The 17,273-nt window shown below is 47.0% G+C and overlaps 1 protein-coding gene across 6 annotated transcripts in view; it reads left to right on the top strand.

The window, feature by feature from the left end:
* S6kII (Ribosomal protein S6 kinase II) overlaps window positions 1-17,273 on the top strand; it is a 590,862-nt gene that overhangs the window by 379,975 nt on the left and 193,614 nt on the right. Inside the window, exon 1 of one of the 6 annotated variants that reach the window (XM_071675704.1) lies at window positions 5,495-5,658. The exons of the other annotated variants lie outside the window; for them this stretch is intronic. The gene's annotated coding sequence lies outside the window, so the exon portion shown is untranslated. Of the gene's footprint in view, window positions 1-5,494; window positions 5,659-17,273 lie in introns of those variants that run through there. 6 annotated transcript variants of the gene reach the window in all.

Genomic DNA, 17,273 nt, shown 5'->3' with positions numbered 1-17,273 from the left:
ATTGTTCCGGCAACACCCATATATATATATATATATATATATATATATATATATATATATATATATATGTATATATATATATGTATATATATATATATATATATATATATATGTATATATATATATATATATATATATATATATATATATATATATATATATATATATATATATATATATATATATATATATATATATAATGATTTCATTAAGTTTATCGGCATTGCGAATTATACAACAGTTTGTGAAGATTTTAACAAAAAATATAGAAAAGAGATATTGCTTAGCGTTTTGTGGTATAGCAAACAGGTTTGACATTCAAGGAAAGCTACGTTTGTATTTTGTACCCAGTTCGCAAAGGTATGCAGATATTGAGGGCGTGTGTGTGTGTGTGTGTATGTGTGTTTATATCTTGATGCTGGATATGCCATTATTTCTCGTGTATTATACGTAGGCCAGTGCGTTTGGCGAGAGCTTGCTCCGAGGAATGAGGAGATGAAGACTTTTGCAGGGTGGTATTGGGGGCGGGGATGTGTTGGGGTCTGTGCTCTTGCTCGAGGATGTTAGAGAATTTTTATTATGTTTTTGGTTTTAAGTTTGTAAGGGTGTTGTTACCTGCTCGGACCTTAGGTTATTTGCAGTTGGTCCGCCCTCTGCTGGGCTGTTCCCAAACGATCCTCCAGCCATGAATAGTGTACATCTCCCCACTGACATGGAGGGTGATTGATATTCAATGAGAAAACTATATGTTTTTTTTTTTTCTTTTGCCACCGTGAGATGGTGAGGCTCCTTGCAATTCTCATCGTTGCCCGGGGTGGCTGTACATCTCTTGTCAGCTAGTTCCATAAGGAGATTTGTTTTTCCCAATGAGTTTGCTCGTTGTAAATCTTGTCATATGATATAGGAGGATGAAAGTCTGTCCTGTTGTAAACCTCTCTTCCTTAGCGTTCAAAACCTGTCATATTGTAGCGTTGTGAACGTGTCGTTTTACGTAGAATGTTGTAAATCTCTCGTGTCGTAAGAATAACGTTGTCAGACTGTCATATATCATAAAGAATATTGTGGAAAAAAAAATATGTAATCGTATTGCAAAGGAAAAAAAAAAAAAGAGTGTAAACCTGTGTCAGAGAATACAACGACCTTGGGCTTGGAACAGACGATCGTGACGAAGATTCGTGACGAACGGAAGCCTTGGCTGTCAGCACGTGGGTGTCGGTAGTGCACACGTGAGGGAGCCACAATGTGAGGTCACGTGCTGGAGAGGCCAGCCAAGGTCAGGATGGTATCAGGGACGTGGACTACGCTCGGGTGAGGCCCTCCCTCACGTATTGTGCTTAATCTCATATGTTTGTGCAGTGTTATCACCTGGTCTGGTGACGTGCGTGAACGTAAATACTGTATCTTACGTATTTTGTTTGTGCCTATTACAAACGTTCTCGTATTCATGAATGTTTATTATCTTCACTTGGTGATTTATAGCTGTGGAAACCTTTTGTCTTGTGTATTTTATTTGTATATGCGTTGTCGTCTGAGGCAATGTTTGGGTGTAGGCCTGATAAGGTTCTTGGCGTTTTATGATTATATTTGTCTTACTTTCGAGGTAGAATGCTTTGAGGTGTGTTGGGCATGCATTTTGTAAAGCCTCTGACGTATTGCGTTGGATTCGTTATCGATAAGTGGATTTGAAGTCGTTGATATGCTGTCTCGACTTTGTTGTGAGTTATTAGATTGAAAGTCCTAGACATGATTTGTGGACTCTACATTATTGCCCTTATAGATTTCTTTGGTAACGTAGGCATTCTTAAGTGTCAGCGCAGTTTGCAAATTCATAACAGTGGTAATGGCGCACTGTAGTTCACTGTTGCATCAGTTTAGGACATACATTACGTACCCAGGATGATAAGTGTATACGACCAATTTTAGTACAAGTAGATTAGGGGTCAACTTATATTTAGTCAATGTTGGAGTGGTTGGTATTGTCCATTGGCCGCAGCACGGGCACTCATGTTCGATACTGTGTATCATGATCAGGTTAGGTTAGGTTGGTGTGGTATGCAGTTCGGCATGTCCCTCCCCCCGGTGTCTGAGTATCGAAGTGGTCAGCCCCCACAAGTGCTCTGTGAGAAAGAAAAAGACATTATTACTGCCCAGAATACAGTGTGCTCGGAGGGTCCGTCCACCGTTCTGTGGGGTTGCGTTCAACAACAAGAGCATCAGTATTTAACAGCGTCACATACGGGAAACTTTTAATTGGATGAACTGTTGCATTTAGGTCGCCCAGGACTCGTGTCGTTAGGGTTCGTGATAATGGCTTCGACCTGTTCACCACCACTCCCCTGCTCCTTCTTCCCTCCGGCTCCTCATGTTTTCAACCTCCTCTCCCTTCGTTCTCGTTCCCAGGGGTGCCATCGTCTTCCTGCGTCTCCGTATTCCTCCTCCTGATCCATCGTCTTCCCTGCGTTCCTCCCCCGCTCATTACCATCTCTTCTTCACTGATACTTCCCTCGCCTTTGACCTTTCTCTTCCTCGTTCTTGTACGCAGATGTACCGCGCTCTTCTTATGCCTCTCCTCGATCCGTCTTCCTTGCCCCATCATCATCATCATCATCGTCATTATCAGGATTTTGTTTCGTAATGTTTTATTTCGCCTATTGGTTCCCCTTCGCTTTCTACACTCATAATTTTCATCAGCCTCTGACTCATTTCTGTCCTCCCTCATCGTCGCCATTATCCTTTCTATCCCTCGTACTCCCCTCCCTCTTTCCCGGTGATCACAATCATTCGACCGTCCGTCCATCACCTTTCCGTGTGTGTGTGTGTGTGTGTGTGTGTGTGTGTGTGTCCTCCAGAAAAACATCGCACCGAAAAAGGATTTCTAATTTGGGTTTGTGTTGCTCTTCTCAGAATACCTCCAGGACAGGTTGTTAGTGTAACTGGAAGAGTTGAAGAGGAGATGCGTAGGAGGAGGAGGAGGAGAGGGGAAAACGAATGGCATGAGGAGCGAACGAGGCAACAGATGCAGCAACAGGAAAATCAACCATAACAGCAGCTAGCGCAGCTACATTCGTAGTATTATTATATCAGCAGGAACACAGCAGGAACTGTTGGAGCGGCAGCAGGAGCAGCAGTAAGGCAGGTGACTGGAGGAAGAAAGGAGTGGGTCGGATGGGACGAAGAGCAAAGGAGGAATGTGATGTGTGTGTCGTTCGTGTGTGTGTGTGTGTGTGTGTGTGTGTGTGTGTGTGTGATAGGCGGGTGTGGCCGGTAGTAACGGTGCCCGGGATCAGGACAGGGGCTGGGTGGCCTTTATACACATGGTATATACGAACGCACCAGCCTCAATACCGGTTAACACGGAATTATACGATATACCGTGTTAGCCGTGTGTGTGTGTGTGTGTGTGTGTGTGTGTGCTACCGGGCTCCGCCTGCGCGTGGTGACACCACGAGTGAAACGTCACCTTCGGCGAAGTTGTATCATCGTTACTGGACGGAAAGGAGTACAGTCTTATCGTGGACCTTCTCCCTCTAAAAGAGTTCCTAATTTCCTTACTCTTGCTTTGAGTGAGGACTTGGGCTGCATGCGCCACATACAAGGGCTCCTGAAGTAATTTAGTCATGATAATAAAGATGATAATGATAATAGTAATGATGGTAATGGTAATACACTGCACGAACTGATGATGTGATCAGGTTAAAAACTGTGACATCTGGCATATTCAGCTGCGCCATTACGTAACTCCTCCTGTGAACGCCTTGCAGCGTTGGATCATTTATTGGCTCTGCAGACCGAGTCACTTTTAACCCCTCGTCATTACTTGCATTTTGTTACCCTGACAGGAAAAAAAAAAATAACGTTGCTTGCCAGAAGACGAATTTCGTCATGCCCTTCGCACCAGAGGACCAGGTAGGTACTCCTGACGTGGGAAGATGCAAGCGACCCCCACCACCACAGGTCGACGCACAGAACGACGACTCATGTATATGTGTGTGTTTGCTAAGGTAAGTCTTTGTGCATTATTTAGTGAGCCTTTAGAAGGGCTTCATCATTCCAGGTTAGTTGGGATAGAATGTATTGAAAGGCTTTCTGCTGGAAAGGCCCTCGTAATATAAGTGATGTGGTGGCGTTGGGGCGGGGGGAAAGCTTCAATCGAGAGAGGTCACAGATCGAGGTGAGGCCACGCTTGGGGTCGGTGTAGGGGAAGGTTGGCGTGGTGCGGGGGAGTGCCCCTCCTCCGTTGCAGCAGTTGGACCCATTGTCTCCTGACGGCAGCGTGGCTGAGGGAGGGGCCCCAACCAGATGGTCCCTCCCGTGCTCGGTACAGGAACGAGGTGAGGCACAGGAACGACTGCACTTCGGAGTAGTTGAACTTTTTCCCCGGGTGTGTTCCCTTCGTCCTCAGATGAATGGCTTTTTATTGAAGCTGGCTGGGAGACGGGTGCCTCCCCCCACACACACACACCTGCGCTTGTTTGAGGTGTTTATGATTTGATGTGTGCCGGCATTCGTTTGTTGCTGTTACGTAGGTTGTTGCTAAGTTGATTCATTATATGAGCCTCATTTACATACATGGTGTGGATGATGATGATGATGCGCCCAGTAATTGCTACCCATGGTTAAGTTTTTGATCCATATTAGCTTGGCTGGTGTAAGTCCTGATGGGGAAATATTTGGATATAAATTTTTGCTGTTGGTGTGTGTGTGTGTGTGTGTGTGTGTGTGTGTTGGGGGTCAGTGACGCACCGTGGCGAGTGTTGTGTGCCGACACGGCATGTTTATTCCGGTGACTCGAGGCGGGGGCATTCCAGAATCTAGTTGGGCAGGAGGCTAAAGTGGCAGTGAAGTAGGAACATCCGCCGCTGCTAGGGGCCCGCCCTCCTGCCTGCCAGTCCCCACCCAGCCAAGGTCGGGCGTGCCTCTCTCCCCCCCATGACGCACCCATGACGCGGCCGTGACGTCACGCCGCTGACGACATCTCCACGTGCCATCAACCACTGGGATGGATGGATGGACACTGCTGCTGGTACTGCCACAGAGTCCCAGCTGGACTCGGCTGCCGTGTGATGATTAACTCTAATATACCTCCTCGTGTGGCCGTTGCACGTGATGGTTCATTTATTTAGAAACGTGGGGGAGTGGAGCCGCGGTCTCTCTTAATAGGCAGGAACGACAATCTCTGGCGGTGGGGTGGTAGGGTCGACATTACCGGGCGTTACGCAGTGATTCCCGGTCGTAATAACTAATAGTATTATCATGGCAGATTATAATTGATCGCAGGAAGAACCTCAGGTTTCAAGGGAATGTGTGTGTGTGATGTTAGGCTGTGTGGTGGTGGGTGTCGGGGAGAGAGAGAGAGAGAGAGTGGGGGGGGGCGGGCGGGGGCTCCAGCAGCAGCAACAGTGGTGGTGGAGGAGGAGGGAGGGAGGGGAGCTGGAGAGGAGGGGAGGCAGCAGCCAGCCAGCCAGCTAGCTAGGCAGGCAGCTGAGCGGAGGAGCGTGGTAGTGAGTCGCGCGCTCAGGTACTGTGTACACGGGTCCGCACCCGAGCCTTCCTCAGCTCTGTCTCCCGCCCTCCTTTGGGGTGCTCACCTCGCCTCTCCCCGGAGCAGAGACAGATATCTAGTGCCGCGTCTAGTGACAGTATTCTTTGTTAAGAAATGTGAGTGGTTCGTTGTGACGACTTTGTCTTTCGTTGCGAGCGTATTTGTTGTAAGATTTGTTGTAGTAATGATGAATAGACATCACTGAGAGAGTTTGTTGTGACCAGAGTTAAGACACGGGCTGGGGCGGCCGAGTTGACCTGAGAGTTACTTCTGCTCACCAGGGCCGCCCGCGAGTCCAGTCTCCCGCCCCAGCACTCCTGATTCTGTTAAGGTTACTAGTTAAAGTGTTTGGTGAGTCACTGGGTGGAAGGCCTTGAGTGCCCCCGACGAGTGTCAGTGTGTCTGTGTGTGTGTCTGTGTGTGTGAGCCTAAAGAAAGAGAGCTCAACAAGTGGTTACCCTGCGGTGGGTGCCAGTCACTGCGAGCGGTAGGAAGTGCCAGTTGAAGCCCATCAGCGACGCCCAGGGAGAGAACTAATGTCTACCCCACCCCCCTCGTTGCTGACCACGGCAGCAGGAAAGCCCTCCCTCACCAGGCTGATGAGGTTCCCTGGTTAAGGGAGAGAGAGGGGTGGTGAAAACAGTGGTTGGTGGCGATTCAGACTGGGGCATCGTCACCACAAGCTTGAGTACAGGAAGCCAGAGAAAGTCCTCTCCCTGTTTGGCGAGGGTCGTCCCTTGCTTGGTGTGGGATGGAGGGTCGTCCCTGCTCTCTGGGGGTCTAGTGGAGGTCGTCCCTTCCCTCTTGTGTGATGGTGGTGGGAGGGTCATCTCCCTCACGATCATCAGATCACCCACCCCACTAAATTACCAGCAGCCCCTCACTGCCGCTGTCACCACCCTAACCATCCCACCAGCGTACACACATCGGCGTCCACCACTGGAGTCCAGGGCTCTAGATGTGTACTGTGCTGGTTCCAGCCTGGTGGAGGATGGAGAAAGTGAAGCCCAGTCACTCACAGACATCTGGCCTCTCGCCAGGATTTCGTCTCGTGGTCTTTCTTCGGCCTCGTCTCCAGCGACTAATAATTTTCCCACCTCATGTTTAAAACTGTGATTTGTAGCAGACTTTGGAAAATCGAGATATCATTGTCAGACGTTACCATCAGGCAGAATTTAGCGTTGCTCATTTTGTGAAAGGAAAAATAGTTTGTTGGTGTGGAAATTACTATTTTTTAAGTTAATGTATGACATGAATAATGATTTTGAATATGATTCCTACATGTTCAGTAGAGGAAATTCATTTGTATGAGTACATGCACACATACGCACTCACGCAACCACACATTTACACACACACACACACACACACACACACACACACACACACACACACACACGCACACACACGCTAAAGAAACCCTTTAAGCTGGCTTGAAGACAGACCAGTTTGATAGTGTGTGTGAACCAGTCGAGACTGTTTGGCCGCACCTAATTGTGGATTAGTATAAAATTCAGGCTGGTTCGACTGCCAACTAATGGAAGTTGAAGGTTTGATGTTATAAGTAGCCATTCACAGTGAATGAATATTTGATATGTACACATATGTAAAGGTTTACGGTGGATGTGTGCATAGGTGGAGGACGTGGGTGTATATGTGTGTGTAGGGCTGCATATTTGTTTGTTTGTGAGAGTCACACGATGTGTGCATGTGTGTGTGTGTGTGTGTGTGTGTGTGTGTGTGTGTGTGTGTGTGTATAATTACCTACTTATGATTCTTACTTGTACTGTGGAGTGAGGGAGTTTTTTTGCATTAGTTTGCACCTCCCCTCTCCCCCATCTGTCGCACCTTCTCAGTCAACTATGTCTTCAAACTTCTCTATGCTGAGAGAGAGAGAGAGAGAGAGAGAGAGAGAGAGAGAGAGAGAGAGAGAGAGAGAGAGAGAGAGAGAGAGAGAGAGACTTACAAGTCCGTACGACGAGAGTTTTCAAGGCGTTTGTCGCTTGCCATAGAAATATAATTACAAGGAGCGAGTCGTGTGAGTTACGGGTCGTCAAGTGTTGTGTGCGAGACGGTAGAGATTACCTGTGTGAAGACCGATGGGTGCCAGTAGCTCACGTGTGGACGAGGGAGACGGAAAGGGGCAGCTACCTTTCACGGGCTAAATGAGTGACACTTGACAGCCACTGATGTGCTGTCAGGAGAGAGAGAGAGAGAATTTACAATGCACCGGGAACACTTGTGATTTACATGTTTCCTGCCACGCCGACGAGAAGCTGTTGGTGGAAACAAATGTAGGTTTGAAAGGCGCGTGTGCAGCTGTAATATTTCGTTCCCACTCAGGGCGCTTGTGCAGCTGTGACGTGTGCATGTCAGGCTGGGTAGGTGTTGCTGTACACACCTTTACAAAACAAAGAATCAGGGACTACTTTTACGTCGGGTTCTACAGCAAACGTTTTGTGTGTGTGTGTGTATCAGTTGGTTTTAGGCCTTTTTTGTGAGTGTCATTTGAAGGAGCCATTATTATTATTATTATTATTATTATTATTATTATTATTATTATTATTATTATGATTATTTTTATCTAAATCTCTGATGAGTTTGATCATCATCATCATCACTGTCATTTATAACCCTCTTGGGCTTTCGCATGAGCTGCTTAGAAACAGGAAAATCCCGTAGGCTTGATGGCCCAAATTCTCCTGGATCTGCTGCTGTTAGGAAACTCCGGTGAGTCACGCTCAGGACGCTGCCGGTGCTATCCTGTCATGTACTGCGCTGCATCATGCATGGGCTGGTCGGCCCGGGACCCATGCATGACAACCCACCAGAGGCTGCTGGCCTCATGACTGTCAGCTCTACATAAGTAGTTCTCCTGTTAGATTAACTATCATTCAAGACGTTCGTATGCGGACGTAGTCTCTAGATTCCCTAAACTGTTCCTAATTCCATGGCGATGAACAGTGCATTCAGGTCTTCTCTGGTGCCTGGCTTTCACATGTTCTCCCATGTACTGGACACCGCGCTCGCGAGTTGTTGTGGAGGAGGGGGAGAAGCCCAGCCCTCAATACACTAGGACAAGCAAGGAAAGCAAGGAGGGTCGATCGCGTCCGAATTACTTTACTCCTCGCTGGTCTAGCATTTATGAGGAGATGAGTTCCTAGAATTTAAGGGGCGGGGGAAGTTCTGGCTCGACTGGGGAGTTGCTACACAAATTGGGGAATTCCAGACTGCTGTTCCTGCAAGTCTGCGATGTCTCGAGGCCCGGATGGGGTGTCACCACGGGTGCCATCTATTGTTGCTGACGTTTATGATGTCCCCAGGCTCGATGTAGATGTCACTCACGGCTGGTGACTGTGCGTGAAGCTTCCGTCAACTCTTGGGGGGAAGCAAGTGTTCGCTGGGTCTTCCAATGTGACCCACTGTCTCTGTTCAGCGAATTAAGGCCGTTGAGACGAACCATGGGTGTGATGCGTCGACCTTTGACCTAGGATCAAATGCCACGACATCTCATACCCAAGTGGTCGTGTGGTCGTGCTCAAGAGTGTCGTACCGTCTCTCTCAAAGGGAATGAAGTCGTTGAGTAACCATTAGGTCAGATCTCCCTCCTTTCCTCCCTCCTGACATCAGTAGATTTGTGCTTCCCATTGAGTGCTGTAACCCCGGATGTTCGCTGCTTCCGGCGGCAGGAGAGTGTAGAGCGAGGGTGTGTGTGTGTGTGTGTGTGTGTGTGTGTGGTGGAGAGCCCCTGTCACGTGACTTGGCTGGCCTGGGTTAGACCCTGGAGACGTCACACACGTGTAGGCCAGCAGAGCGACTGACAGGTAAAGCCAACTCGTCCATATCTATGTAGTGGCCGGGCTGGCGGGCTAAATTTGCTCCACTCGCGGTCGAGCCTTTATGTTTTAAGTCTCATTATTATTATTATTATTATTATTATGTGACTTGAGCTCTGTGTCTAAGGTTAAGGTTGTCAGCATTTTTTCCCCCGCGTGTCAATTTTTTTTTCTTTTTATCTACACCGCAACTTGTAGACGTTTTCTACAACATTACCTAGATTGTGTGAAGCTTTTTGATAGATTAACATGTCCTATAGTTTTTTTTTTATATGATTTGTAACTTTATTAAATCAGAAGGAGGATTGTGTTTTACGTCTCTTGCATTTGTACACTTAAGGTGTTTGGGGTTACGTCAAACGTTTACTTGTAGTCGTTAAGATACGTGCATATTCCTGTCGTGGGATGGAGATACACGGGACGAAGGATGGAGGAAGCAGTGTGAGGCAGGTACCTGCATAGGCCGGGGGTGGGGGGAAATGGTTACACTAGGCAGCAGTGTCGTGAAGCGGGTGATGAGAGAAGAGGGACAGGGAAAGGTGAGGAGGAGAGGGGATCACGCAGTAGGTAGAGGACAGTGTGTGTTGGGGGGATACACACACACACACACACACACACACACACACACACACACACACACACACACACACACACATTAGAACACTACGTCTTTAGATTGTGGAGAAATTTGAACCTTTTAGGAATAGCTTCAAGTTATACCCTGCAAGAAGTGGGACAACGCCTTATTATTAATGACTAAATGCTTGACATTCTGAGCTCGTATCACTTTTTTTTCTTCTCTCGCATCCAGTAAATGAGTTTTATGATGAGACTGAAAGTTATGAAATGAACGAACGTGTAACAGTTTATGATTATCTGGCCACTTGGGGGTCTGACAAAGAGCCTTTGTGAACCGCTGCAACCCTTTTTGCGTCACCGCTACCAGGATGAGCATGGTGTGCGCGCGGTGCACCAGCTGTGGGTGACGACCAAGTCTAGAAACTCGCCATAGCGTCGCAGGAGTGCCAGGGCCACAGTGCCGTGGTCACATATGGCACAGCCGCTTGGGGTTTGCCAACCCTCCGGTTGACTCCTGCTGCCGTCGTGCCAGCTTGTGGGTGGCGCGCCACAGCTCAGCCTTCCTCCCGAGACCACTGCTGCTGGTGACCACCGCTGGGGTAATAACAATGACAAGTCGGAGACGCGTGCATACCTCGGCCATAATCCCAGTGACCTTCAACCATATGGCAGGCAGTTCTCCTCATTACTCAACCCATTTTTCACTTCAGTGCTTCCCTGTGTGACGTTGCTGCTTGCGTGTGTGTGTGTGTGTGTGTGTGTGTGTGTGTGTGTGTATTGATTTGCATAACGTCATTGATCATTTGACCGCGAGGATTTTAGGTAAACACCGGTGAGGAGGGAGTGGGAAGGGTGGCGATAGCAACTGTGTTGGAGGAGAGAGAGAGAGAGAGAGAGAGAGAGAGAGAGAGAGAGAGAGAGAGAGAGAGAGAGAGAGAGAGAGGAGGGGGACACACAATTGTATAAACATCTGTAAACAGAAGACGCTGGTGATGATTGCACTCCCACACTCGCCCGGCACGAACCCCCATCCCCCCATCTCTCTCTCTCTCTCTCTCTCTCTCTCTCTCTCTCTCTCTCTCTCTCTCTCTCTCTCTCTCTCTCTCTCTCTTTGGGCCTTCTGGCAGATATTGCCTCACTCACAGTCCCACACCCACGCTGGACGGGTTCTGCTGTCTGTGAGGGCTCTGTGGCTGGTACTGCCTAGCTTCACCACACTGGTTCGCTGGTCTTTGGTGGCTGATGGTTACAGTACAGAGGTAACGGCGGGGCCAATCTTTATGTAACCTCATATGAGGCGTGCCCCCGCTTGCCGTCTTACATAATGGAGCTGTCGTTGGGCAAATGGAAACTTGCACAAGGGAGTTGTCGTTGTTGTTATCTCTCAAGGGACGACACACACACACACACACACACACACACCACACTCCACATTCATGCCTTTAGTTGTCTCTTCTCTCTTGAAAGAGACTTGAATTTGTCTTGTGGTTGAAAGGACACTAGGAGATTGGACGAGGGATTCGAGTGGGCGCTCTGGTCTTGGCTGCGGATGTATATATACCTGTAGATGGAATGTGTCCTTCTTGCCAGTGTGTGTGTGTGTGTCTATGTATGTTGGGTGTCTGTGATTGTTATTGTAAATAACCACCACACTGCTGGGGCCGTTAGTGAAACTGGGTTCCCCAGCCTTGCACCCCGGCTCTTCAGTTGGGAGTTTTCTCTCTTGTGATGTACCGGAAGCTCCTGTCATTCCGAGTCATGTTGATTCGTAGACAGACGGACAGACAGACAGAAACATAGACACATACACTGGAGTGACCTGATCACAATCTCTATATGAGTTCTTAAACAGATCGATGGAGTGGACAGCGAACAGTTTTGAAAAAGAAACTTTGAGATAAGATTGTTGGATGAATTGAATAGGGCGACTGAGGACATGGCTGATGCAGACATCATATTTACATTTAAGAAGTTGTATGACAGTAGAGAATGTTCGAGAGATGGGACCCCAAGAGCGTAAAACTCCCCTCGCTTTACCCCCGTTCAGCACAGCTAGGTAATTACCCACACACACACACACACACACACACACGTAAATTCAAGTCATAGTAAGAAAGAGCCTGGCTTAGCTCTCTGCTGATTATATCTGAAGGTTATTTGTGTTTAATACGTACTCTTATAAGACTTCCAGCCATGTCGGTCTCTTAAGAAAAAAAAATAGGTGTGTGTTTGGAGACCTTGTAGAAATTTCCGGGATTACAGAAGTTATTAGATATGAATGACTTGTGTGTAGTGTTTTTAGGTGTAGTTGAGGGAGTAGATAGCATAGAGTAGTTGAGGGTGTATATAGCACATACTGCCTATGTTGTGGATGACATAGGCTGTATCAGAAACACCGGTTGGGAGAACAGCTGGAGTATGTTGATGGATCAGAGGAAGCAAAGTGTATCTGCGTCCCAGAATATATATAAATATAAATATATATATATATATATATATATATATATATATATATATATATATATATATATATATATATATATATATATATATATATATATATGTGTGTGTGTGTGTGTGTGTGTGTGTGTGTGTGTGTGTGTGTGTGTATGTGTGTGTAAAACTTCCAGAGTCTACGTAAAAGTATACACCTTGGACTCCAGCAGTGTGTGTGTGTGTGGCACTCACCCCGTTATTCCAGGTGTAAAGTGCCGAAGCCATAGGTGTGGTGTAGGTCCTCGGAGGGGTTTCACTTGGCCAGCAGTGAGACGTCCTTGGCACCTACAGCAAGTGGGTGGAGTGGAAGTGATTGTGGGTGCCTCTGACCCGTTCTCTTCCCTGCATGCTTCCTCTCTCTCTCTTTACCAGGTCACGGCACGTGTTAGTGTGTCGATGTGACGTGGGTGTTTTTCTTACTTCGAGGAGCCAGTCTGCTAGATACGGTGACCTGATGTGAATACAGCGAGGGATATTAACCTGGCATGTGATGACCTGTTATCTCTCTCCTGGGTGTGCTGATTGGATGTGTTGACCTGAGGGTCTTCCGTAGCTCTGATGGTCACGTGGCAGGATAACTACATTCCTTATGGTTGCCTCTAGTCCGCCCGTCTTACCATGGGAGGTGATTGGTTTGTAAGGACGCCATGGGAGGTGATTGGTTTGTGTCCGTTCTCGTAGAGAGGGAGGCTGTTGTGATGAACGACACTGAACTTTTCTTGGGTGTGAGTCTGTGTTTGAATATTAAATCTCTTTGTTACCTGTTCTCTCTCTCTCCAGGAACGAGATTTTTTTTTTTATACTAAGAACCCCAGCTCTTGTACTTTCTCTACCGTCCTTCAACTTTTAAGCTTTAGTGTTCTGTAAGCATCCTCATTTTTGTCAGTTTATTCCATTCATCCACTACTTCAAGAACATGAAAGTGTATCTTAAAGTCTTTTCTAACAAGTTTATCGCCCATTCTCTTGTTATGGCCTCTTGTTGCTTGGAAGTTGCCTCTTTCAGAGAGCTGTTTATAGTCCACATCATCATACTGGCTGAGAAGCTTAATGAATTTGTTCATGTCGCTTCTTGTCCTTTTATCCTGTATGGTGGGCAAATGTCTGTGTGTGTATGGGTGGGTGGGTCTGTGTGGGTGGGTGTTGATTTGTGTAAACACCATTAAGCTCAGTCTAACATTCTTATCACTGCAAACAGTTGTCGACTGGACCAGCTGAGCTGGCTGGGAAGTTTGGCCGTGAGATAAACAGTGATATCAGCAACATTTCTGTATGAAGTAATAGTCACTTAACACTACTGACAGTAGGGGATGGAGTGGAAGGCGTGTTTACTGTTGTAATTATTTACCAGATGCAGTGACTCGGATAATTATAGTCGATATAGTGAAAGTAACTTACAGCAATTGGCTTGCGATGATGAGGACGGTAAAGTGATCATCTGACTTAACGATAATAAGAACGGTTAAACTGTTTTGGCTTAGGAAAATAAGGACTGTAAATTGTAGAATGATAAGGACGGTAGATCACTTTTTGCTTAGGATGAGGACAGTGTTATTTTTTTTCTCTCTGGCTTTGGACGATAAGGACGTTTAAATGTCATACATCCTGGTGTTTGGATTGGTATGGCCTGGTGTAGCATGATGTTGGAAGGCCCCGGCACGTAAGAGAATAACCTAACCAGATGTAATCTGCGTGATGGCCAAGTCGCTGCAACATTTGGTCCATCGCTGTGACCGAGGTGGAATTTTTCCCTCCACAACAATTTTTTTTTTTTTCCTAGGGTAAGGCGCCAGCTGAGCAGATAAGCCAGTTTCGAGCCAGCGTGCTGAGCAACGGCGAGACTGAAAAACTGAGAGTGAACGTACACTTGTGTTCTCCTGCTCTCCACGAGATGGCATTCCTTCAGACGTGAGCGGCTAACCAATCATTTCACTTCGGATTGAGTTGGTTATCACAGGGTTGGGTCCAGGTAATGCTTAAAGAGTTCAGCGGACGTGGTGATCACGACAGAACGAAGAATGCTTGGTTCGTTGGCAAGCAAGCGCCCCGCCCACGTTTTTCGATATATTCACTCGGTCGGTATTGATGTCGCCGTCGGTATTGAGTAATAGATTTCTGGTCTGCGTTTGATCTGTGTGCACAAGGGGTTGATTGCTCAGACGTTGGCCGTTGTGGTTTTTTACGCTTGGCACCTCCCGGTATTGTTTTCTGCCGGATGGCATTTCTCGTGTTGGTACATTGCATCGCCGTCTAGATGATGTGATGTTGCGGACAACACCACGGAAGTAAGACGTTCCAGTATATTCAAGTAATTACCAGTAATCCTGTAACCCGTCAGACTCATTTTCGTTAAGTGGAACGTTGCTCGTTTAAACTTAAGAACCTCATGTTGCCATTACATCATCGCCAATTGAATGTCTCTTCGAAATCCTTAATCTGACAGTGATTATTTTACGAGTAAAGACATTACACAAGCCTTCCTGTCTTACGTGGGACACAAGTTGTCTCTCTGCCTCACAGAGCTACGAAATTTGGAAGATGTTTGTTTATGCGAGTGTGATTTGTCGGCGGGGATGCTCCGCATTGGTGAGCCTTTAGTGCTATATAGTTTATGTATATAGATATGATTACGCACCCGCACATATACACACAGCAACCTTATTTCCTAAAGAAGCTGCAGCACTTGAAGTAGTCCAACATGAGCGGACGGTGTGGGAGACTGAAGGGAGCGAGAGGTCTGAACGAGCAGGTTCCTTCCTTTCCCCAGCGTTAAGCGTTAATAGCCTCTTTAGTGATGAAACAGCTCCACTCTTTCACTGTCACTTCGCCACCGACAGCTAGAGAGATTTCCCTTACTTCGTCATCTGCCTTTCAGCCAGCCTGCCTTTCCTCTGATCCCATCACTATCAGACGTATTACATGAAAGTGAAGCTGCCAAACGTCTGCCCAAACCGCAGGTTAAAAGCCCTTCGCCACCCCACTTCACTTACATTACAAACTCAACGGCGAGTTCATTTTTCCCCCCTGAACGCACCAGACGTCTTCGTGCCCCAGCAGTCAGAATGCCCCTCTGACTTCCTGGAAAACTCCATATGTTTCCTCAGCACTGAGATCAACATGCCCACAATCTCTTTGTGAGGTAACAGCCCGCTCCTCTTACCCCGATCTACAGCTTAGTCTGCGAGAAAAGTTTTGAAGCTCAGTTGGCCTTATACAGACATTACAAGCTTAAGTCATAGAACCTCAGCAGTTTGGTGAAATGAGGACCTCCTTCCAATGTCTGCTTCCTTTGTCAGCCTCCTGGGATTCATATGCTGCATCCTACAGAGATGCAAGACCTCTTAGTGATTCGCTTCAGCTGACTTCACCAAAAGGTTTCGACCTCGTCCTCCAAAACATAATTATCAACAAAGCCATCAGTATGTAAAGTTTAAAGTTAATGTATGTAAATAGATTTGAAGTGGACTCGTAATTGCAGTAATGTGTTCGTAATTATTAGTGCTTACTTTGCCGAGTTGATCGTCTCAAAATAGAAGTATTAGCCGACTGGAGAAGTAACTCCTTGTGCATGACGGTGCGGTCACAGGCTAGGGTCATATGATTCATACCCAAGGATCGCACCGTCGTGCTCAAGGGCCGCATATACGTAGTGTTTAAGGGTCATACCGTCGTGTTCCTTTAAGTTAAAATGATTATGAACCAGATAATGTAATTTGCTCTTGCGCTACAGTTCTGGGTGGTTGGTGAGTCGCCCGGCATTGGCCATGTTACTGGCTAGGCCACGCTGGACTAGGCATTGGCCATCTTTCTTCGCCAGGCCATGTTAGGATAGGCTAGAAGACCCTGGCCATGTTGCTGTCAGGCTTGGTTAGGCAGTGGCCGCTACCTGGCACTTCTGTTTACAAGTCCTTATCAAGCTCATCATTTCTTATCTTGCTTTATGATCACCCCACTTGCCTCCCCAACCAGCCAGCCCCGCACGCCTGTGTTCCTGAACTTTGCCGTAGGCTCTGTGTAAAAAAGAAAAAAAAAGAGATATTCATCTTCCTCCCATGTATTTGTGGTGTTTGGAGAGGGGAAAAAAAAGAAACGACGCAAATATATTTCATAGATACCCGACATGTGGTCGGTAATTCCTCATCCCAAAATATGAAATGCTTTTCGCTGAGCGGGTGGAGATGGCGGAGGAGCAAGGAGAGTTCCTTTATCCCAGTGTGGCTGCGGCGGAAACTAATGAGAATGATGAGGTCTGATAACACACGTCGAGTTGCTCTCCCCAACATGATAGGAAGAACGTTGTGGTACTCTCCTTTCTCCAGCGCGTACGGGTGGACGCGTCTTGAGGACGACGGCGTGAAAGCAGAACCTGTTACATGCCTTTGATTTTGTCTTCTGTGCATCTCTGTTGTTGCGTGATAGAGGGAGACAGGCTGTGGCTATATATAGCAGTGGAGTGACTCGGTAGTTGTACGTAAGCAGAGATAACCCTTCATGCACGTTGGGATCCAACTTGCGACAACACTTGCAGCCATGCAGTATACATACTGAGACTGAGGTAACGAGAGGGTTGTTTGAGGTTTTTTTTTTTGATATATAATCTACTGATTGTTGATGGTGTTCATCGTGGTTGGGATGGGGAGCTCTGTTCTTGACCCCAGCGGAATCTGGCACAACATTTCACTCTTGATGGCAAGATGCCGGAATTTTTTTTGAGATCGTATCCTATATTCGCATTCAGTAGATGATTTTGTGTGAAAGATTGCAAGCTTATGTAGTGAATCACCTTTGCAACATTTGATATTGTGGTTGTCTGCCCACTAG

The sequence above is a fragment of the Panulirus ornatus genome, chromosome 21, assembly GCF_036320965.1.
Source record: "Panulirus ornatus isolate Po-2019 chromosome 21, ASM3632096v1, whole genome shotgun sequence".
NCBI classification, from domain to species: Eukaryota; Metazoa; Arthropoda; class Malacostraca; order Decapoda; family Palinuridae; genus Panulirus; species Panulirus ornatus.
Note: the sequence above shows the minus strand (reverse complement) of the source record. Positions and strands in the feature narration are given on the sequence as shown.